This window comes from Anser anser, assembly GCF_964211835.1.
Source record: "Anser anser genome assembly, chromosome: 2".
NCBI lineage: Eukaryota > Metazoa > Chordata > Aves > Anseriformes > Anatidae > Anser > Anser anser.
Window position 1 is genome coordinate 61,198,879 of NC_139721.1, and position 23,944 is coordinate 61,222,822.

The 23,944-nt window shown below is 36.7% G+C and overlaps 2 long non-coding RNA genes across 2 annotated transcripts; both read right to left on the reverse strand.

Moving 5' to 3' along the window:
- Positions 1-1,911: 1,911 nt before the first annotated feature.
- LOC310895017 lies at positions 1,912-14,932 on the reverse strand. The gene is made up of 4 exons (XR_014580355.1): positions 13,998-14,932; positions 11,406-11,479; positions 5,500-5,603; positions 1,912-3,303 (listed from the first exon to the last, which is right to left on the reverse strand). It is a non-coding gene; the product is annotated as an uncharacterized lncRNA (long non-coding RNA).
- Positions 14,933-21,525: 6,593 nt separating this feature from the next.
- LOC310895020 lies at positions 21,526-23,351 on the reverse strand. Its single transcript, XR_014580359.1, has 3 exons — positions 22,787-23,351; positions 22,574-22,642; positions 21,526-22,030 (listed from the first exon to the last, which is right to left on the reverse strand). It is a non-coding gene; the product is annotated as an uncharacterized lncRNA (long non-coding RNA).
- Positions 23,352-23,944: the final 593 nt, after the last annotated feature.

Here is a 23,944-nt window from a genome sequence, read left to right on the forward strand (position 1 = left end):
GAGAGTGAAAAAAGTAAGCGAACTTGCCTTTGTACCAAGTATGACAGGCAGTCATATCAGCAGATTCCTGCTTACTGCTTGGAGATATTACCAGTGCTTCACTCCTATCAGTAACTGTCTGTTGTGACCACAGAGGTCGCCGGCTGTCTTTCAGCAAATGATAAGTCATCTCAGACAGAAAGCAACTATTCTCTAAGATTGGTCTTTTAATGCTATAACTTTTGGTACATTAGGGTTTTCTGAGTATATTGAGGATTATTAGACAGTTACACTTCTATTTAAAATAACAAAGAAATGTTTTCTGATTAAAACAAAAGCAAGCAAGCAAACAAAAACATACAAGCAAAAAAACCGTACCTTTCCTTCATAAACAGGAAACAAAAATGTCAAAAGATTCCTTCTGTAATTATGGGGCTGCTCTGCAGAATATTTTATTTTGGCACAGATTAGCATGACTCTGACATTTTGTGGAATCAAGTTCCAATGTTAACCTAATTTTAACACAAAGAATTCCTGTTGCATAAATAATGCCTTGTAATCTTTCCTTGGCCACAGATCAAATATTCCCCATACACACTGCTATTTCATATACCATTGGAGGCTGTACCATCATTAGCCACAATACTTCAAACTACTTTCCAATAACCTCTCTGCTGCTACAATCAAAATACAGTTTTATTTTTTAAGGAAAAAAAATGTTAAGGAAAGGTAAGTGATGATACATTCCCTATTGAAGCATTATTCCAGAACTAGTGAGTAAATGAAAAGGTAATTCTTATACATGGGTGGCATATGCTTTGAGAAAAGGACAGAAGGACGTGAGGAAGGAAGGACACGAGGCTGTAATTTCAGAATCACTTTAAACCTACCTGAGTGGTGACAAATAGAAAAGTACCAGCTGTCTCACTTCTGATTTTCCCAGTTTCCTCCTTCCTCCTCCTTCCCTTGTCATATACATATGTCAGATAAAAGAACAGATTCAGCTGACCAAACCCAGTACCCTTTTCTGCCAAAGCAGCTTTTTCAACTTCATGAACATCAGCACTAAGAGAAGGAAAGTGATAGAAATGTCAAAACTACCTTTTTGCATCCTGGTCAAATTTAGATCTACTTTAACCAATCAGGAGACTTCAGTTTTACAGCAGAAATCTTAGAAATGTTGGTGGTTTTCCTCCAACTGAATTAGTTTAAAATTGTTTGTGTTTACTGAGACTATGGTATAACAAGCATTGCATACATATCACAAAAGATGTATGAGCATCTACCCATTTACAAACCTACCTATTCACATTAATTCAGATAAATAAAATGTAATTTGGCCCATGATGAGTCTAATTGACATTCTTTAGAATTTTGTATGTAAGTAAGCTAAAAATAATTGGAAGGAAAACAGGGAACCATGCAGTTGAAATAGTTTAAATAGCGAGATATCTATCTTGAGTAAATGTTTCAATATGGAATCCACAGCAGAGCTCTCACTCAGAATATTTCAAGTGGAAGCACAAAAAAATGGCAGACACACCAAAATCTTCCAATGTGTTTATGAAGTGAATCTGGAAGACCTAAGGATACTTTTTCTCTTTTCAGTCTTAGCTTCCAGAAACAGAGCTAAACAGGAATTGTTCTCATTAAAGCAAATAAAACTTTGATGTGAAAAACATTAACTCTGTTTTTTATTGCTTATGAAAAAAATCCAAATAAATAAATTGTTAACAAATGTAACAATATAACTAAAGTAGTGAAACACTTTCTTAGATTTAGTATAAAAATATTTATATATATTTATATATAATATATATTTAGTATAAAAATATTTTCCAGTGAAAAATTACAGCCAAATGTAAAAATAGTGCCAAATAATTCATTAATATAAGACCTAGAAAAAAGCACTGCATAGAAAAACCTAGAATAAAAGTTCAAGTGAACTTCTTCCTAAAAGTATAAGTTAATATGAAGTCTTTAATACCATTCTAGCTTTGGCAGCAGTCAAATACTTTCAATATTTGACATTTATGTCAAAAGAAAGTAAATTATTTTTGCTATTGGTTGGTCCATTCTTGTCAAAATCCAACTAACTTTCCATTTTTCTTCATTCTGGGAACATCATTCCTGCAGTTGTCAAGTAAAGATACAGCTAAATGGAAAAAATGAGGTTATTGGAGCACAAAGCACAAAGTGTTTAAAAATAAATAAATAAATAAATTTCAACTTTTATACATTCACTGAAAGTTACATAACATTAAAGAGAACCTGATAGAAAGTAATTGTCTTCAAGATAAGTAATTAGGAGTTTTGATTGAAATCTTTGCTAAAATAAATCAATAATTAAAACAATAACAAACTAACAATGAATCAAAACCAATGGGCATTTTCTTGACTTGCTAGAAATGGATTATGTATTGCCTAATAAATTGACCTCTCTCTTGAGTTGACCAAAAGAACTATGTTAGGAAAAAAATAGACCCATTTGTGTTTTCTTTTACTCACTTCAAATAGAGCTACCAGTGCTACCATTAAAAACTTGCTAGAAAACAATACTCTGCTAGCACAGCTAGAGCCAATTCTGTGAATGAAGACACAGTAAGATCTAAACCTTACAACTGACATGTACCTGGAGTCTCCTGAAGGAAAATTATTACTAAAAATATGTACTAAATGCATTACTACAGAATGTTCTCTACTATTAAAAAAAGCTAAAAATAAGCCATATATAAAGATTGTTCTTCAGTAGCACGAAAGACATAGTATACTGGAAACTATTTTCAGCTTGTAATTGCCACCCCGTTGGAAGCTTCCACAAGCACTTATTCAGAACATGTTAGCTAGTGTAAATACATACAAAAACAGATGACTTCACTTTTTCATTGCTATTAACTAGACTCTTTTCACAAACAGTTAAAAAAAAAAGATATAGTTTTTATTAAAAATATACTTATTCCATGAACCAGAACACTTTTGCCTTTGAATGAGGTAATCTGACAAACTGCTTTTGACTTCTTTAAAATTCCTCTGCCCAGTGACAGTGTTGCTTTGAAATGTAGCCGATATATGCTGTTTCTTCTCTTGTACAATTTAGAAGTAGAAACTTCACAATAGTTTATGATTTGAAAAACTGTGATAAGAGTCTCAAGATAATTTTGTGAAGGAAAATTATTAGAGTCAATGTCGGCATATGTTACACAAATTTAAAATAATTTGTAATGATAGGTATATGCCAAATACTTCCTTTAAATTTCCCATATACTTCAGTCACAGCATCAGTGTTCGGTGTATTCCATCCTGGAACAGCGACCTCACTCTGAACTAAAAGGAAAGCAAGAAGTTACTATATTCAGCAACTGAGAACTGTGAAATGGCCAGTTTCCATATGATGATAATATCACATAGCAAGAAATTTTTCTTGGCCTTTGGCAGGAAAGAACAGATGTGAAACTCTATGTTTTGGACACATATCAATATTCAGTTACTGAATACCAAAGTGAGAACAAAGAGGAGAACTTCAGAAGGAGTAGCTGGATATTTAAAAGAAAGGACTACATTGCACCCACCAGTGTGTAGCAGTTTGGGCAAATTTCTTTGCTGAACAAGGCAGAACCAAGAACTCCAAATAGTTTGTCCCATTCTAAGTGGTGTTTAGTGCTATTTAGCTGGCAACCAGCAACATCTCCAGGATGTAAAAAGGACATTATAAACCAATGTTTTCATTTACAAATATGTAGTTATGCATTTATTTGACTAAACATTATGGCTAGAGCAACATTAAAACCATATGCTTACAAAACTGTGTGTATCTAACACAATGGGATTACTATCTGTCACCACAGCTATTAAAATATCTCTGCAATAATAAATAATGAACTACTTCAGTCCCTTCATGCTTATATATGGTACAGTCAAGAACTGAGAATGCTTGACAGTGACTCCTCTAAACTGTGCAAATAATAATAATTAAAAAGAAAAAAAAAGGAGAATAATTTAACTGTTGCCCTATAAGACGAGGATATGAATTCTTCTCCATATTTTTAGCATGTAATTTACATAGTTCACATATGTATTTACTTTCAGAAATTTATTAACTGTTTCTCCCCTCTGTTATTTATGAAAGAAACAGAAGTTTAAGAGAACAAGGAATCAATCAACCTCCAAGTCCCTCCCAACCAAGTGGGGGTTGGGGGGAAATACTTCCCTAGATCATCAATATTCTCTTGATGGTCTACAAGAACCTTGCTTTGAAGAAACCTTAAAATTCTTCCTTGTTCACTTCATGAAGATTCTGAATGCAAGAAAGATGAGGGGAAAAAAAAAAAAAAAAAAAAAAAACAACAAAAAAAAACCACTGGCCTAAAGAAAAGGGTCTACTTTATTTATTTTAATTTTTATCCAAAGAGCACTGGGACATCTTCAGGCCTAAATTCATGTTTGTAATCACATTGTACTGTTGCAATTCAAACCTATGACTAGAAGTCAAGGAGACAAAGATGTACCTATTCTAAAATTAAAATAGGCAAATCTAAGTAAGTTTAGGATAAAATCTAGCAATAGGGCCCAAATAAAGGATACCCCCAAATATGCTTTTGCAGCTCAGCAACAGAAAAAGGGATACCAGGTTAGTATGGAATCCGTATGAGTGGTTAGAAAGTGAGCTCCAACAATTTTGTTTAAAAACTACAATACCTCACTGTGGAAACATAAATACGCTATGCTGGCTTTCCCAGTTTCCCCTACAAGCAATGTCTCTCAGTTAAATATCTCTCAAGATGCATCGCAAAGACTCCTCAGGAAGAGTTCAGTGTATGGTATACATCCTGACTCACACTGTCTAACAGAAGGCACAGTTCCAGCAGAAAGTTAGTCCAGGAAATAAAAAAATATATATATTTTTTTTAAATGAAACATTGTTGTTTTATTTCTCTTGGGATGCTGAATTCTCTTTGCCACTAGATGTTATGGATATTAAAAATTGGGACAGATTCAAAAATCTGTTAGACAAACTCCTGAGAGCTATGAAATACAGACATCAAAACAGAACTGAGTTAAAAATTCTTCAAAACTGAGATATATATTCAGGGAAAGTACACTTACACAATTGCTTTATAAAATTCATTTTTAGATGTATATTCCTGGTCCCAGTCACTGGGCTAGAAAGACATTAGAACTAACCCAGGCCAACCACTTTTACATTAATTCACAGGAAATTATACCAGTTTCTGGTAAATCAATTTTATAAAGAATAACTCAATTTTTCATCAGAACACAAGGGGAAAAATACTTGATGACTAGAAGTCCATGATGACTAGAAAAAAGTCAAATACTACACCTATCTTCAGAACAATAAACCTGGGGGATCTGGGGTGCTACAGGCCACTGACCAGCTCCACTTCAGTCTCTCAGAAAATTGTAGAACAAGCAAACATGGAATCCATTCAAAGGCAAATGGAAGACAAGATGGCAGGGAACAGTTGTCACAGATTTACAAAGGGTAAGTTGTATCTAACCAACCTGTCTTCCTCGATGAAGTGACTGGGTCTGCAGAACAGTGGAAAGCAATGGATGTCTTTTATCCTGATGTCAGCAAGACTTCTAGCACAGTCTATCACAGCATCCTGGTAGACACATCCCAAAGAAATGGACCAAAAAGGATGAATACATAAAGACTGGAAATATAGGTTTCCAAAATATCATTATGAAGAGGCAACTGAGTGAGAAATCAGTTGTGGCCTTCAGCTACCCAATGGGCTGTTAGACAGTTACCTTCTTATAATTCCTCATCAGATGGACACAGCAATTGGACAAGTGGTGATGAGCACACATTACAGCAAGGAAAACTTCAACTAGATATAAGCCAAACAAATTTTCACAGTGTGTGGCATAGTAGCAGATTAAGGTTCCCAGGAAGGTTATGGAAAATTCAGCCTTGGAGATTTTCTGAAGAACAGGGTAGGTGAGAAGTCATCCTTTTTTCAAAGGATTGATCAATTTTTAAAGTTTCCCTGATTTGAAGTGGAAGTTGGAGTAGACCTTTAGACACTCATTCTATGACTTGCAAAATGTAAGACATGCAGTTCCTAACTCTTCAAATGAAAGAAAGTTCTACAAGTCCTTTGGTCCACAATTTTGTTAATGCTATCATCAAGTTGTTTTTAAACAACTGACTTGCTTCCGTAGTTTATTCCACACTCAAATAAAAGCAACAATTAGGAACCTCTTCTTAGTGGTCAACCTAAATGCAGCCTTAACATCCTGCATGGAAGCCAAGCAAAACAAAGAATACTACCACTTCCATATTTTTGGAAATGTGTTGATCCCTAAACTATAATTTCACAAATCTAATGCCTTCAGTACTTTATTCAGGCATCATCTATAAATACATTCATTTTCTATGACCACATGCTACACAATTTTATCAGTGATTAAAATCTTAAGGTTATTTCATGAGAATAAATATATAAGTGGCACCATGTTTTATACAACACTTTCCTGTGTCCTCACTTTTCAGCTATATTTGTTGGTACTACTATCATCCATTAAAGGGTCTAAGTTTTTTGTTTCTTTGTTTTTAATCTGTGAATTATGAATTATTATGCCACAGGTGCAATAGCCTATATTTTTCCACACTGAATCTCATTGATTTCCTGCTCATACTTCAGATCTCTCAAGGCTCCTATTAATTCTGTTCCCATCAATGTTTATCTTGTCATTCTCTGTTTCATATAACTGGCAAATTCATTTACTTATTTCATTAAGTTCATTTCATATTACTTCTATATCCTTAACAAGGATTTATTTTATTTTAATTTAATTTACAAGCAACCACTCCCATGGAAGAAGCTGTTTTTTAAACATATGGGGAACATTATTTTAGGTGACCTTGACTGTTCTTGCAGCCTATGATCTGGTGGCATGACACACAGACTTGGATTTAATATCTTTTTACAGAGCATTGCATTTAATTCTGGATATTAGACTGAGACAGTGCATGCCTAACCTGAGAATTTTTTTTTTTTCGATAGACCAAATACCTGCTCAGTAGGATTCCATTCCAAAGGCCTTTTGCTTGAAAGACATACCTTCTTTCAAAGTCTCTCATAAGTATTTTACATCAGAATCCTTCCACTTTGAGTCAGAACAGCTTGCTTAAACCTCCTAATCCCTGGCTGGTCAGAAGCCCTCAGGCCTCTCCCGCAACTCATACTCCCGATAACTGATCCACTTTTAAGACAAAACACTTGATCCCCAGTCAGGCTGGGTATCTTTCCCCTAAAAGGGTCAACGATTCTGTAACAAACACTAAACGATCTTAAATAGAGATAAAGAGAAACTTAAGAGATAATACGTCTCTCGTTTTCAATTTCTCATTTTCAATTTCTCATTTTTCATCTCTCGTTTCAATTTCATTTTTGTTTCGTTTTCAATAACTGTACATCAATTGCATAGATTAAGTGCAACAAGATATAATACAAGATGACTGAAGGACTCCACAGCAAACTGGAACACAACATAATATGATGGTGAGAATCATTTCTTCACAAAAATAATGTTTGGGAAGATATAAATGGTCTCCTAGCTGCAAATGTTTCAAGTTTGTTACCTACTGCTGTTTTCTGAGCATGATAAATAGCTTGTTGTGCACAGGATGGAGATATAATTCCACTTCCCATGGCAAAATGCAGGCATTCTTATCCTTCTAGCATATATCTGGCCTCCACACATTGCTGTTTTCAATACCCACTAAATCCTAAGAGGGATGAGCTAAGAGCATTCTAGGTAAACAAGCAGATACAATTCTTTCCCAAAGGGACAATAAAGGAAATTATTGCAAAGCATCTTTAGTTCCAGTGACTTGCTGTATGCTAACAATCTTTTAATTCCCTCTCACACCTTCTTGCTTTCAATACCACATTAAAATCTTTCATTTGGATCAGTTAAAGACATTCAACAGAGGAGATCTGTTAAAATGGAATGAAGCAGAATATCAGAATACCCCAAACTGGAAGGGACCCACAAGGATAGAGTCCAATTCCTGGCTCCACACGGGACCACCCTAAAAACAAAACATATGTCTGAGAGCCTTGTCCAAACATTTGTTGAACTCTAGCTGGCTCGGTGCCGTGACTGCTTCCCTAGGGAGCCTACAGAATAACAGAAGAGACATAGAATAGAATCTGCCTATAGAATAAAAGAAGGACATCTATCTAAAGGAAAAGAAAGAATATGCTTTGTTTTTCTTTATAGAGAAAATGAACCATGCTCAACACAAATAAACTATTAAAAAAGCAGGGCAGAAAAGTGTAATTATTCATGGAGATGCACTGGGTTTATGTGGCAAGGGCTTCACAGCAGGAGGGCTGCAGGGGTGGCCTCTGTGAGCAGAGCCCAGCAGCTGTCCCATGTCAGATAAGAGCCAGCTCCAGCCAGCTCCAAAGGGACCCACTGTTGGCCAGAGCCAAGCCAGTGAGGGATGCTCATTGGGCCACTGGGAGAGCAGATTTAAGGAAGGGAAGAAGAACTGCTGCACAACAGCAGCTGGTAGAGAAAGGAGTGAGAAGCAGCCCTGCAGACCCCATAGCCAGTGCAGAAGGAGGGCAGGAGGTGCTCCAGGCCCCTGAGCTGAAGTTCCCCTGCAGCCTGTGGAGAGGCCCCTGGTGGAGCAGGCTGTCCCCCTGCAGCCCATGGGTCCCACATGGAGCAGATCTCCACGCTGCAGCCCGTGGAGGAGCCCCCGGTGGAGCAGGTGGAGGTGGCCTGGAGGAGGCTGCGGCCCATGGAGAGCCCCCGCAGGAGCAGGCCCCGGGCAGGAGCTGCAGCCCGTGGAGAGGAGCCCACGCAGGAGCAGGGGGTCTGGGGGGAGCTGCCGCCTGTGGGGGATCCGTGCTGGAGCAGTTTGCTCCTGACGGAGGGACCCCATGGTATGGATCCATGTTTGAAGCAGTTCTTGAAGAGCTGCTACCTGTGGGAAGCCCACACAGGATCAGTTCGGGAAGGACGGCATCCCGTGGGAGGGACCCCGCATGGAGCAGGGGCCATGAAGTGAGCCAGGAGTGACCGTGAAGGAAAGGTGGAGACGAAGAGTTAGGGACTGACCTCAGTCCCATTCTGGTCCTCTGCACCTCTTGGGGGGAGGATGTAGAAGAGGGTGGATGGGGGGCAGGTGTTTGTAGTTAGCTTTTAGTTTCTCACTGTTCTAGTCTGCTAGTGATAGGCAATAAACTACATTAATCTCCCTATGCTGAGTCTGTTTTGCCTGTTATGATAATTGTAGAGCAATCTCCATCTCTCAGTCCTTATCTCAACCCTTAAGTCCTTTTCCGTCATATTTTCTCCCCCTCTTCCTTTGAGGAGGGGGAGGGGGAGAGCAGTTGTGGTGAGTTTATCTGTCCAGTAAGGTAACACCACCACACGTTCCAGGTATTTGCTAAATTTTAAGTTCTATGATTGAAACCAAAGCAAGTATCCAGTGGTGACAATATAACTTCAAAACAAATAGGAGATAAGCAAATTAAATTCTTCCAAACATTTTCAGAAGAAGCAAAGTTGAATTGATCTAATTAGTTTGATACAGTATCAGAAGTAGACAAGGTGTTAAACCTATAACAGCACCTTCATGCTTTTTAATCAGGGACTAATCTCTAGCTACAAGTCATGGAGTATCACACTGAGGCTCTGAGGCATACAGAGTATCTAAAATGAAGTCTAACCAGAGTTTGCCTGTATAAATCTGAGAAAAATAAGTTTCTTCTCATCCGACATGTCTTAGAGATCTTCTAAAAATGCTATCTTTACTGATAAAAAACCAAATAGCTACTAGTATCTTTTTTTGTGGAAGTGCTGCCACTTTCCCAGAGCGACACATCTCAGCGTTTGCATTCTGCAGTCACTGCCATGGGGAATTCACAACCTACTCAACAGTGCTGCAGAATTCCCCATCTGCACACACGCTAAGAGGGCTCAGCAGCTCCCTTCTTGGCAATATAAACCACGTTTATCTGCAAGACCAAGGCAAGGGGAGCCTTTTGACCAAATGCCCAGAAATCTAAGCAGTTGCTCAGTGTGCAAGTTCTGTACACTTTGAAAGACTGTTTCAAAGGAAATCTCAGCTTGAAAGAAGAGTTTAAGTCACATCTTTCATTTGCAAGATGAAGCCATAATAATTAGGCTTTATTCCAAAGCATTTGCTTTCTCACAGATTTGTTTGCATCTATAATGAAAATCCAGCATTTTTTGGCATAGTTGAAGGAATTGCAAAGATAACTAATTTAGATTAAAACTAACAAAACCATTACCCTCCTAAAAAAAAAAAAAAAAAAAAAAAAAAACTATAACTATACATCAAGGGAAAGAAAGAAAATCTCGTAATAAAAAGAGCCTATTTATTCTATTTATTGAAATAATTTCCTTCTAGCCTACTAAGCTAAAACTACACATGTAATAAAAATCAGCACTGTTACAGAAGACAATGTAAATCATAGCACAGCTAGCTGCAAAGGCCAGTGTGGACTATATGTCAACTCTTTTGGTGTCTCACTAAAAACTGCTTTCTAAATATAATAAATTTTTCATCAACAAGCTAGTCTTGTAGTGTTAATTCCAGCTTCTCAAATCATGAAATTTAAAAGCATTGGTATAAGAGCATACTACTGATTCAGGTCCTCTGTTTGTTTTTCTTCTCCTTTCTAAAGCTAGAGGCCATTTGCAATACCCAAATTTAAAAACTGTACAGGAGACAGGGAAGATGTATATAAGGATACCCTGAGCTGGGATTTTCTTTTGACCCATTTGCTAGGGTGGCCTTGCTGAGTACATGCAATTGAAGGGTGACAAGCTTCATATTTTGTAAAGCAAGCTCTTAAATCACAATCATATCCAAGATGCTATGTCAAATCCTGGCAGTGAATATATAAATGTCTTATATAGTGGTATAAAATGGACTTTTAACCAACAGTGAAATGAATCATTCCTACACTCAGCACAAAGGAAAATAAAAATGTACCCATTGGCATTCATTCCCACAGCTCCCCTAAGTCACAGCATTTTTGAATATTCATCTTTTTTCTAAAGTTATTCCCACTATGTTTTTGGTTGGCTAATTTGCTAGTGCAAAATATTGCAAGAAAACTCAGGGTATTATTTTCTAAGTAAAGCAAAAATTAAAGCAAAGCTGGGGAAAGGGAGAGAAGAAAGTCTACTAAATTATAATAGTAATTAGGGATCAAGGATCATTTTTTCAGAAAAAAAAAAAGTAGAAGAAAAGATAAATCTCTGTGGATTTTGCTGACATCCTCTCAGGGAGTATATGGTTGCTATCCTTAGTGAAAACTACTTTTGCTTATTGAAAAAAAAAAGTCTTTATTTTGAGTTTACTCCATATACAGTATATGAAAACAGATCAGGTTTTGTGGGTAGCTTACCATTTTTCTGTCAGTCTCTGTTTGTTCTGCAGAAACCCACCTGTGACTGGCCACCTCCTCCTCCTTTCCTACACCTGGCAGACAGGAAGGATGTAAACAACAAAATGAGGTTGTTAGTGCCGTGTTAGTGGTAGTTAATGCCACTGCTTTATCAGATACATGTCAGTGTGTTCACATTACAGAGCATAAGATCTCTGAAAGGCATTTCCACTCTGTGAAATGAGATTACATTAAGGAAGTTCAAAGGTGAAAGTGTCTTGGTAAATAACTTTATGTTGGAAAAATGCGTTCCAAGGCTTGTACATGGCCTACTACACTCTCAATAGCATTTTTCCTATCTACAGTCTCATTATAGATTATGTAAAAAGTCGTTCTCACATAGGTTTTGCTTTAATAGGCAAGCACAAAAAATGATTGTGCAAGATTTTCTTTTTAAATAGAACTGTACTCAATATCTTATTTATTTATTTTTTAATTTAATTTTCAGATCTTTTTATAAAAAGAAAACAGAAATGTAGCTTACTGCTTTGCTCTGCATTTTTTTCTTGGCAGGGTGCAGGTTGAAATGGATTCAAAGGATAACTCAATATGAGAACATTAACCAGGAGAAAAAATAACCACACAAGTTAACCATAAATAGTTTTATGCTGGTTTAACTCCCTAAACTGACATATTGTGGGATCAGACAAGAATCTGTATTGGCACAACAGCTGTAGTAGGAGGGCAGTTAGGGGTGGACTGCCTCATTCTGAAGTCACAAAGGGTATCACTGGCTTGGCTGCATCACAAAACCTCACCTTGTAGGCATGTCTACGCTATGCAGGGTAAGGAAGCTTAGAAGGAAGCCCATAAGTCATTTCCCCAGATTGATAAAACTGCAGAGAAGATGGGGTCTGGTGTCTGGTAAGACTTGCCATGACCAAGTTGTGGCCAGACCTGGGAGCTTAAATGCATTTCTAGCTTCACCAGCCTAGAAACAATAACAGTAAAATTTGCTCTTCGTCCTCTCTGTGTCTCACAACAAATCCCAGCCTTATGTCAGGAACCCAGCTAACCTGTAGAATTTAGTATAGCTTTATTTCACAAAAACATACTCTTTAAAATGTAATAAGCTGTGGAAATAATAAGCTCTATGTTACAATACAGACTTTTCGTCTGTAGACACTATCTTTACAAGGTAATTCAATACATAATGCCTTAATAAATTGAAATATATATATATACAGAATAGACTGAATGAGTGACTTTTTCAGCATCCCCCAGCAAATCTCTCAGTGTCTTAGATAAGTTTCTGGTGCATGTTTACCAAGTCCCAGTCCAGAGCTTTATCAAGAAAGCACACTCGCCTATAGAAAGATAGAAAATTAAAGCTCACATCAAGAAACATGTTCCCTAGGCCTAAATCGTCACAGTGTTGGTGGAGGCTGGAGGATTTTATGTTTTCCAGTTTCTCCTCTGGCATTACTTATTCTGTTTGTATATGATTTCTCCTGTCCAGATAATCAACCAATTTTCTGCATTAAGCCCTTAGTAAGAAGAAGCTTCCTTCTGCTCCTGTAGCTTTAGAAAGAAGTTGTATTCTGCTCCTGTAGATTTATTATTAGTGTACACTGGACATCAGTAAAGTGATGACAGAGGGTGCTAAAATGAGGCCAAGACTTGTAACTATCATTACAACAAGATCGCAGTCCCTTCACATGGGAGGTGGGGTGAGGAGAAACATAGATCTTCAGGAGCTTATTGAGTTGGTTTCATGAATGGTGATAATTACACCTACAGCCACAGAAATTCTCCAAGTTACTCAAAGGAACTTGTACATTATTTTTCTTCTTGTAAAGCAATTATTTTGCACCACCCCCTCTCCCCCCACGCTCCCAAATGCTATCACCCAAGTAAACACTACTGATGAAATAAAAGGATCCTCTTCCTTTGCCTTCAGTAAAAGAAAATGGAGAATAAATGGTACTTAACCCCATCACAATAAGGATACAGGCATTACCTTGCTACTACTAGTGGAACTGTGGTATCTTCTACTGATCTTTCTGTACTCAAAGCAAACGTGTCTTCTGCAGCTTTCCAAGAGTTGTTTTAATTTCAAAACTGAAGGAATAGCTTTGTCCTGAGGCATTTTTCTCTAATACCTTTCATTTAACAACTGGCATTACCCAGATAACAAAAATGTTTATGTAAATACTAACATTTTCTTTCCCAGTCTTAGATAAGTAAGAGAAAAACAAAAAATACATATAAGAAAATTCTTAATAGTAAATAGCATTTAAGAGCCTCATCTCTTCAATTTTTCTTTATTACAGAAACATATACTATATGAAAGCTTGACTGGAATTTACTTTCTCTGCTTCTTCAATGAAAACAGACAACATGCATAAAAAAAATTATGGAAGAACACTTTTTTCCTTTTTTTTTCTTTTTTTCTTTTTACCTTTTTTTTTTTTGAATACAAAGCTTTAATCGCATCATGTTACAGCTCTTCCCTAAAATGTCACTCACCAGTGACTGCTATGATATCTGAATACAGAATTAACAATCTATATACAAGATAAATTTCTTGCTTGATGAGGCTGTGCTTCTCACCTGTCTTTCAAAGGGACCCACTGTAAAGCAACTTTCCAGTTTAATTGGATTAGCCTTCAAAAATCTCACACAACATATCCTTTTTATCCCTTCTGTTTCACCAGCAAATCAAAAGGTAAGAAGACTTGTTTTAAAGAGGAAACCTCTCACAAAGATATAGAGGCTAAAAGAAATATAAAAAAAATAAAGTGACTGAGTGGCCCAGTAAAAGGAATCACTGACAATGAACTCATTACCACTAGAAGACTGGATTTACTGAATCATTTTACCCAGTATTTAACAAATACAGAGATTGATATATCCAACAGATTACAGATGCATATTCCTAGGGAAAATGTGAAATGTCAAAGCTTTACCACTTCACCAGAGCAGATAATTAAATAATTAGAACAATTAAACATTGACAGAGCACCAGCGACCCCCAGGTGAATTACAGTCCTGAATTATGAAAACATTAGCAAAGGAAACGGTAAACCTTTGGCATATATAGAGGACAGATTAAAGGCAGTTGTAGGATTGTTTTTGTGATGTGTGCACTTGTTGTCCAGATGTGCTCAGCAGTCCACAACTTTTTGTTGCCAAACTGCTTATTTAGATGCCTGGGGGGAACACATCTAGGTGCATTTTCTCTCTGAAAAGCCACTGAATTAGGAAGTGGGGAATATATAGTCATCAATTCTCTCACTTACACCGCATGAAGAAAATGAAATAGTATGACTGCCCTAAAAGATTTGTGCCCATCCGAGTAAAAAATTTCAGGCTCCAAGGAAAGATGATGTTCAAAAGGCCCTCTGAAAGAAGTGTATATAGGGCATCAACAGCAAAATTATGCCAGAGGCTTTTAACCTTCATAACGTCCTATGTCAAGGATTGTTTGCACTTTAGTAACTGCCCTGACTATGATCCGTGTAGAAATACCCTATTTGCTAAACAAGGAGCACGAGCAGTATAGTTGTAGCATTGACTTCAGGATAAGCTTCCTCTCTTATTATTATTATTAGAACAGGCTCACTTTACTTATTTTTCCACACCATGGAGAATGGTTACAATATGGACTGCCTGCTATGACGAAGCAGCTCCAGATAGAATGAGTTTGCCCTGGGGAATGGACAAGTTGTCTGGATGGCCTGCAGGGACAGCAGTACAGATGCAGGCTCAGAGGTACAGCAGAGATGGGTAACCCATTAAATTCCTGGGAATTGTCACCAGTGACATCCATGACTACCACATCTGGTGCAAACAAGAGAATGGAAGCATTTTATAAGCTAAGTGGAAAATTGTTTAAAAATAGAGAGCAGGGAAAACGTTATATGAATAATCTATGAATACTCAGTAAAAAGTCAATACAAAAATGTTCATGTACATCTTAAAATGGTCACGTTTCTTAAAAGCACATTTAATATTCTGAAATAGTAAGACTTCATTTTGTTGTTCTTACAAAAGGTCAAGAGAAAAGAAGATTAATCAAGTATTTGTTCCTACAATTGATTAAACTATTTTCATAATAAAAAGATAGTAAGAAGACACTATATCCAATAAATTAAATACGACATGCTGTTGAAAACCAAATTACAATCTCTGACATAAAATATAAAATCCATATTTAAAGCACAGACTCAAATCTGAATTTGCAGAATTTTACAACTCCAATCCAGACCACTGAATATATTTCTGATTTAACATAAGTGGCCTCATTAAAAATAAATAAATCTGAATTATCTGATGACATAAAATGGTTAAAACATATCAAATGATATACAGTAAGGAATACAATTTTCAGAATGATTTCTATAGATTAAACATGTGGGTGGCTCAGTAGCTCTCAGAGTTCAGAGCAGAGAACAGAGTAACACTGATGTAATGAAGAGAAGCAGGTGGATGGTTCCAGTTATATGAGAACATCTCCTACTTCATCAGGCAGGGCTGCTAAAAATGATTCATTCTGTGCTACATCATTTTACGTGCCATGGCCATTTAGTAAGTTTGCCATTCCACTTGTCAAAGCCATGCACATATTTGGAGGAGGTGGTAAAGAAAATGATCTTTTGATTATGCTCCAGCACCTTTTGCTTTCATTTAAAAAATATGACTTTGAAAACTAGGAAGAACAGGGAAACTTAACAGGTAAAGGTGCCTAAAAAAGAAGTCATATAAATAGAGGGGGAAAACATGAAATTAAAATATGAAATGTGCCATTGGGGAAAGTAGACTGTGGAAATGTGGAAAAAAATTCAAAGAAGGAAATTCTGAAAAGCAGCATTACTGAGAACATTCATCTTATGCTAATATTTGAGGCCTTAATTAATACTTAGGTTACACAGCTGCATTAATACCCTAGTGAAAGTTCCTCTAAAGGTTTCAACTGTATAAGAGCATCCCTTCTGCATCCATTCCTTGGGAACAGCTAGAATAAATAAAAAAGAAGATGTCCCCCACCCCACCACCAATGCAAACACAGCATCTATGCAGCTCCTGAAGTGATAGTTTCCTCACTGTAAAATACCACCAAATCAATTAATACCATTATTTCATTTAGTATAGTAACCTAGAAACAGGAATCTTCGAATAGTCATACTACTACTTTACTAACATTTAACATTAATGCTTCCACACAGATCATTAGTTTAACAGGAAGTGGAAAATAGATGGAAAGCAAAAAACAGCAATTCATAGCTCCACGAAAGACCTTTCTGAACTTGCAATGACCACTGACAGTACTGAAATACAGCCCATTTACAACTGAACTGACCGTACTTTGCCTCTTACTAAAACTCTCATGATATTTAAACACGTACTGAAATTGATTTTCACTGAACAAGGAACCCAAACACGTTTAATTCTGAGCATATCCTCTGCTAAAGGCAGAAGAACTAAAGCCCATGTCCTATGTAGTAAAGGAGGTTAAGGAGAGTTAAGTGTTTTTCTAGATCATTATCTTCCAACATGCATATCTGCTCAATGACTTACGAATATATGAGTTTGATTAGTATTTTTCAGATCTGGTCTGTGTTGCTATCAACGTTATCTGAAGTTTGATGCATAAGGCTAGCAATACTTTCTTTTGGAATAACTGCAACCACTACTTTTCTGAAAATATTTTTATCCATTAATATTTTGCTGTCTTACAAACTAAGCAGAAAGAATAGAATACACATGCTTTTTAATTGTAGCTGAGAACAAAAAACATAGCTAATGTCTAGAGACAATGCCTAGTGATAGTTGGAAATTAAATGGAAACCTAGGGATTTAATCCAGCCCATTTGGCAGCCACTGCATAGCATGATGCATTGAGTATGGGCTAGGTGAATGAACAAGAGCACTAAACACTATCCATTTAATGAGTCACATGAAAATCTGCCTCCTAATTCATAGGTAACTCTTTACACACCACAACAATCAAAGAATCAGTGTTTTCCTTGGCATTTCAATTTGATGGGGGCAGGAGGGAAAGGGAGGACAGAGAGAAACAAAGGAATTATAGTAAACAGAGCATAAAGATGGGGGCAGGAGGGAAAGGGAGGACAGAGAGAAACAAAGGAATTATAGTAAACAGAGCATAAAGTTCATCTAAAAACATCACTGCCAACACTTAAAGTTATAAAGAAGATACTTATTTACCAGTTCAAAATTTATGCAAATACTGTTTCCTGCATTTGCAGCTTTGATGAACCTACAGTCAGTGGCTAAAGATTAGCAGCAATCAGTACAATCCTTTAGCAAAGAGCAAGTCCTCTATTCGTCATGGCAAGAAAGTCATGTCATTGCTTCTTGGAACAATATTTAGTGATAGTACATGGAGTCCTTTCCTGTAAGAATACTAGCAATGCAATAAATGTGTGGAAATACACACTCCCTCTTCATCACAATCCCACTAAACCAAATAGGAAGAAAAAACAATACATGCATCATTTAATTGCCAAATAGACCAAAAGAACATTCTTAGTTTTGCTTTCATCTTCTTTTACAAAATACTGTTTAATGCATGAGAGCTACTTCTCAGTGCTTTAAAAGTCAAAATGTAACCTCTTTCTGTGTGCATGCATATGATTGCAGTGTGCTTAATTTTGGCATTTGAGGACCCCTCACACCTATTGCAGCCAATTAAATTCAAATCATCAGGCCGGTTTTACAGATGCATCTAAATTTAAGCACAAATAACAAGATAAAAAAATTAATACTCAATCTAAAGCATGTGTTTGCTTCTTCACACTCGCTTGCCTCCTGTTTTTTTTCCAGTTCTGTTGATTTACAGGTTCTAGAAACATTTTACATAAATCAACTAATTTGAGTTATTTACCTAAGATGAGTCTTTATAGAAATCTCCCTTTTGAGGATTAATTTGAACACCCTGAAAGCTCATATAAAGCTTCCTAGGAAGGGTCCTGTATTGCTGGCTTGCAATTATTTCAGAAAAATCACATTATACCATTCATGTCTTCTCAACTTTCTGAAATGTGTACTCTGTACTTAGTAACAAATACGTAGAAATACAAAATTCTTTCTATAGTCCAAAAAGAAAGCTGACCATTTAAAATATTACTAGACTTTTTTTGTTTATCATACAATCATTAAGGTTATCTTTCATTTTGTTTTAAAAGACAATGCACATTTCATCCAGTTTGGAATTTACACTCTCCAGGTGAAATGGCACTTTCTATCATGAAACCAAATCATTTCTGCATATTAGAGCTTTCACCAAGGCAGATTTAAACTTCTGGAATTAACTCAGAAAAAAAAAAAAAAAGAAAAAAATAACTACTGCAAACCTCACTGTTCTCTAAGTGCAAAGCACCTTTTTTGATGCATGACTTCCTGACAGAGGGAATCATGGTACTTGTTTTCTAAAGGACTTTTATCAAAATGAAACCAGCTACAAATAAAAGTTGCCTTCCATGAAGACAATGAGAAGAGTAAACAACAAAAGATAGATGCATTAGTAATACACTACCAGAAGGCTTTTACATACTCCAGAGGAATATATGGGGTATATGGGATTGGGAGTGCAGGGGGTGGGTGGGGAGGACTCAGGTAACTGCCCTATGTGTTAATCAGTAAAATCTTAATTAAAAGAGAAAGAAATGATGTCAAATTACCATCAAAATGGCAAGGTTTCCCAGGTTCTCCTTTAATGGAGACAACCATTTACAGCAGTAAATTCTCCTGCACAAAGCAAGTGTCTTTCTAATACTAGATGTAAAAAAGTAGACATTAAAAATTAGTATTACTAAACATGCACCCCAGAGAATATTAAAGAGAATGTAAAAATATTTTACCAGAAATGGTTTTATCAATTTCAGATTGTTATGCTCCTCCTTAATGAAAGACGAAACAAAACAATTATAAAACTGCAACCCTAGAAGGCTTGCAAAGAAAAATGTCTTTGTTTTTCCTTATTTAAGCACTTAATTCATTTCTCTTTCTGCTGCGAAGTCTCTAACATAAAATTAGTGGGCAGCTTTACCTTGGGGATAGCGGGGATCTATTCTCACCAAAACCTAATAACCCTTGATAAAATCTTTGAGACATTTCTCCCCTCACCTTAAGCAAGGATGGCATATGTGCTAGCGGGCCTGACAGCCCAGGACACAAGGACAAGAAGCATACTATGCCTGCTGAGTGGCCCTCAGAAGGGAGCTCCCTGGCTGTGCAGAAGTTCACAGAGTTGAGCATGTGACAACTCAGACTAAATACAAGTAGAGCAGCTTAGGAGAAAGTGAAAAGGCCCTTCACGAGGTGACAGATGACTTTTCTGCTTCCAGATAAATATTCTTATCTTGTTCACATTATTTTGGTAACGAATAATCTATACTGCTCTTACCTTATATCATCTTACCTTATATCATCATAATATTTAAAATTAAATCAATTAAAATTAAATTTAAATTTAAATTAAATTTAATTTAAAATTAAATTGATATCATCTTAAAATTTTTGCACATTACTAATACAAAATTTTCAGCTGAGACACCCACCAGCTAAAAAGCCTAACCAACACCACTCATTAACAGGATTCTTCAAGACTAGGGAGGATGTATGGACTTAACAAAAGATACACCCTCTTCATTTTTCCTCGTTAGCTAGTCAAATGGCACCTAATAAAGGAAAAGTCATTTCTTAGTTGTGTTAGAAACAGTAGAGCTAACTCTGCCAACGTTCACAAACAATGTACTGGCAGGCTTAGACTAGAAAAAATACAGCAGGAAGAAAGACTTGAGTGGAGTAGCCAAGCTTATGCAATTTTTGTGACATAGGTTAAACACATTCGCCTGCTACAAGTTTTGAAAGTCTTGTTGGTTTCCTTTTAATTCCTGAAAACCCAAGAAACAGAGGCTGCCGAAAAAAATATTTACTATTTGCACAAAGATAAAAAGTTCCTCTTTCTCATCTAGATGCAATTATCACCAGCTTTTTTGAAGCAGCGCAAGCATTTTTTAAATAAAGCTAGATCTTACAACCACTCAAAAATGACAGATATTATCTAAAACATTTTCACTTTCATTAGGTTTTATTCATGTAGGAAATAAATAACCAGACTTTCACTATATAGAAATCCATTTGATTGTCTAGGGTCTTCTATGAAGAGATTTTCTGGTTGGCTGGCAACTCCCTTAGAAACTGTCCTCTTTCACCGCGTTAAAATGAGATGCAATAAACCAAACACTCAAGATAACATCTACCTACCTCAGCAGAATAGGGACAATAACAAATACAGCTTTCATTACAATTGCAGGCTATTTTTCTCCGAAGGACCCTCTCTCACTCAGAGCGTAAGATAAGTACATTCTGAGAATAAGTAAGGAGCACATAGAAAAAGCTTCTATCTGTATACCTTCTGTTCTTTTTTAGAGTTAATAAAAAAATGAACAAGGAGAAACAGGAAAAATTAATGTGCAGCTCCTATAATTTGGTCCCCTCTGAAGAAGCAGATCTTATCCTAGCATCTGCCAGAGAGATTGAAAATGGTGTGGAGCAAATCACTTAAGCTAATTTCACCTTTCATTAGTAGCAATTTTACTATTCACTAGTAGTAATTGACCATGCACTCTTCACACAAGTGTAATATTCACAGGTGACATCTCAAAAAACTCATTCACTCTGTTGACTGATTTTGTGAACTTACTGTGAAGAGCTGGTACATTTGCCAAGACAGAAGATCAAACTGTTCTAGTTGGCCACTTTCAACAGCACAGCATGGCTCCTTAAGGAACTTTGAAAATGTCATTTTAGCCATGTTTTGTCTTGCACAATAGACAATTGCACTAGTTCTCCCAGATGGGAAGAGAAGTAAACTGTGGCCCCCAAAGCAATCTTGCCGTCACTGAAGTCTCAACTTCACCCCTTCATTGCCAACAGAAGGCAGGGAATAAATAAATAAATAAATAAATAAATAAATAAATAAATAAATACAGAGTATAGAAACACTTGAGACTGCTCCATGTTTGTCACAGGGTGCATGGAACCCAAAGTCGATGACTGCCTGCATGGATGTACATACCTCACCAGTCTAGGTGACTCCAATACCTGATCAGGCAAAAACCTTAAACTCTGATGGTTATCAGGAGTTAGAAGAACAATTAAGAGATTCTCCTGTGCTTCAGCAAATAGGTAATCAGCAAAGAGAGGCATAAAGTTACAGAGAGAAAATGACTGATTACTTTACTCATTTGTTTATACGTAAGTTAGCAAGTGAAGTAGCTACAAATAATACAACAAGAACAAACTATAAACAAAACATCACTGGGACATCTGTAGATTTGAGGCTCTTCAATATCCTCTGATCAGCAAGTCTGGAAGTCTTGGAAGTCTTAGAAGCATCTCAGTACAGATATTGACTGATTCTCTTTTTACTAATAAGCACCTGTTCTGTATTAAAAACTTCTGTTCCTGGGACTTTGCAATGAGGTAGCTGAAACCACATGCCTTAGCTGGTAACTGGGAAAGATTCAAAATGCTGTAAAAAGTCTCTTAACTCTGATATATCTCCTGAGTTGCCAGTGAAGAATCCATGTGCTTCTCAGTGTATGTACTACGCCCTTGTGGAAGGAAAATAAATAAATAAATAAATAAATAATAAAAAACTAAAAGAGAGAGAGAGAGAGAAAAAAAATAATATCATTCAAAAGTTTGAAATGTGAAAATTCAAAACACAGTGCAGAGACATACATGACAACATGCAGACTACATGAGGTTACCTCATGTACCAAAATGTTTAAACAGCACCATATGACTATATGGTAAGGGTGGTGAGGCACGGGAACAGGTTGCCAAGAGCAGTTGTGGATGCCCCATCCCTGAAGGCGTTCAAGGCCAGGCTGGATGGTGCCTTGGCCAACCTGATCTAGTGGGTGGCATCCCTGTCGATGGCAGGGGGTTGGAGTTAGATCATCTTTATGGTCCCTTCCAACCCGAGCCATTCTATGATCATAATACATTCTCAATTACATTCTCAATTGTTAAAATGTAGCAAATTTATGGAAACTACCGCTTAGTGATGGCTATAAAAAGCTCTGTCTATGGTTTACTTAACCTTGCTATAAGGTTGGAAGAGACACAGGTAAACAAATCTAACTGCCCACCTTTCTTGACAGGTAGAGGGCTCCACTCCCTCCAGTGCTTTCTCTCCTCAAACCACTCCAGGACGTTTACTATGGTGGGGGGGAAGTGAGAAATACGAGTTTTATACATAACAAGATGAATTGACTCATGAAAAGGCCTAACAATATGGGGGGGGGGGGGGGGGGGGGGGGGGAGAGGAGGGTATGGATATGACAGAATCAAGCAAATAGTACCTCAGCTTAGCTTCTCTGAAGCTGCAGTTTTAGTTTCCCTGTGTCTAATTTCCTTCTCTGTAAAACAGGAATATTCATAATATATTTCAGAGGAGTTTGTCAAAAATGTATTCAAATAAACGTCTCAGAAGCACTAAAAAAAAGCATGATGCACTATATTGAGTACTACAGTAGACTCCATGAGGAAATTAATAATTCCAGCCTCGTTCCATGGTCTTCTAATTTTAAATAAATAAAGTATAAGGCCAAATACTGAATGAAGAAGATAAAAATGAAAAATTAAATAACTGGTCATGAATGGCGAGCACCATTCATCCTGTATGCTTACCCACACACTGGTCCTACTAAACAAAACAAAACAAAAAAAAAAAAACAAACAAAACAACAAACAGATAAGACTATTTAATTAAAGCTTATATTAAAGCCCTATTGTATTCATTTTTCTGCAAATGATGCCAAAGCTCACTGTAAAACTAATAACACTGAGAAGGCTCAGAGTTGGTGATGCTCAGACTGTCCAACCTGGCTGCCTTGCCTTGCTCACCTGAACAACATGCACTTTAGAACCCCCAAAATACAAAGCTAGACACAGTGAAATGAACAATAGGCTACAGTACAGTTCTACAGATAGACTGTATAGATGTAATACAAAGGAGTGCTAGATGATAAGATCAGACTGAGCATAATGCTACAAAAAACAACGGAAAACAAGCCCCCATATGAGACTGTAGCTAGGAGGATAAATGATTTTTTAGTGTATAAATGAGGAGAATGATACATAGAGCAAGGAGGTGACATTGACTGTTGACATAGAATTAATGTATTACTGACCTCATACTTCTATCTGTGAGATTCTGCAATGAAGAGTAAATTTCATGGGTCCACTTCAGCAAGAAACTTTATAAGCTTCTGCAGTTAAGCCCTCTTGCCTTTGCAAAGAAGCTGCTGTTCCCAAGGATAAGATTCCTGCTTATCAGCTATGACTGCAATCAGAAGGGAAGACCAACTCAGCCTGGTTACTTACTGTTGGTGTTTTGTTTGCTACATCAACAAGGTTGAGTATGATTAGTTGGATAACAGAAAAGTAAATAGTAAGTATATGTAGAGAAATTCAGTTTTGAAATTTTGTAGTGAAAGTCAAAAACATTTGGAAAGTAC